Here is a 960-nt window from a genome sequence, read left to right on the forward strand (position 1 = left end):
TTAGGGCATGTAGGATTAAATTAAACAAATAAAAAAATATTTTTAGTTCATATTATTTATTTCCTCATCACCTACATTGTTTTATAAAATATTATCTGAGTATTGTGCAGGAGGGTTGTTGTTATGGTATTATTTATTAATTCAGTTTTGCCAATCACAATCACCGAGTCCGGAGTTCCAACATTCTATTACAGAGCACGCAGCTTCTACTAACATTGTTACAGCTGAAGTATGTATAGGCTCTTGGGCCGTGGTCCAACATGCTGTACATATAAGATCAAGGGCTACAACCTGAAAAAAAAAACAAACACATTATGCTCAAATTAGAATGGCAATATATTAATATTGTGTCACACGGAAAGCAGATTTATGTATTCAAATCTTCCAGCTGAATTAAATGTAAGAAACCTTCAAGCATATGACACACATTTTTTAATCAACAATATACTTGCTAGTTTGCTCTTAAGTTGCCACAGCCACATGCTAAAGTGTGTAGTAGGTAGTATACAAACTCTGTTCTCTGTCTCCACGCAGTTACCAAGAACAGGAACTGAGGAGCAAACTAGAAGTTTGGCGGCAGTTAAACTTGTACGATTAAAGAAAATGTGCTTACCAAACGAGGCGCTGTCCATTGTTGTATACAATGGCGAATCTGCTCGTCCTCCAACACCATGGATCCGCGAGCAGAGCCACAATTAATGCAAAAATCAATTTCCATTTCGTATCCGTTATCAATGCCAGGTAAATTGTTACATCAGTTCACAAAGTCCAGAAATCGCAGCCAGTGTATGTCGATATCGTAATCAATCGCACAGAGTCTTTATAATAGCCGAATCGTCAATGATATAGTGAGTCAGAGAATTATAATATATTATATGGAAAGTGAGAGTCTAGTTTATTTGTCTCAGATGAGTGAAGTGTGAGTGACATTAAATTGAATTGAAAAATGAAGTACGAATT

This window comes from Manduca sexta, chromosome 19, assembly GCF_014839805.1.
Source record: "Manduca sexta isolate Smith_Timp_Sample1 chromosome 19, JHU_Msex_v1.0, whole genome shotgun sequence".
Lineage (NCBI taxonomy): Eukaryota > Metazoa > Arthropoda > Insecta > Lepidoptera > Sphingidae > Manduca > Manduca sexta.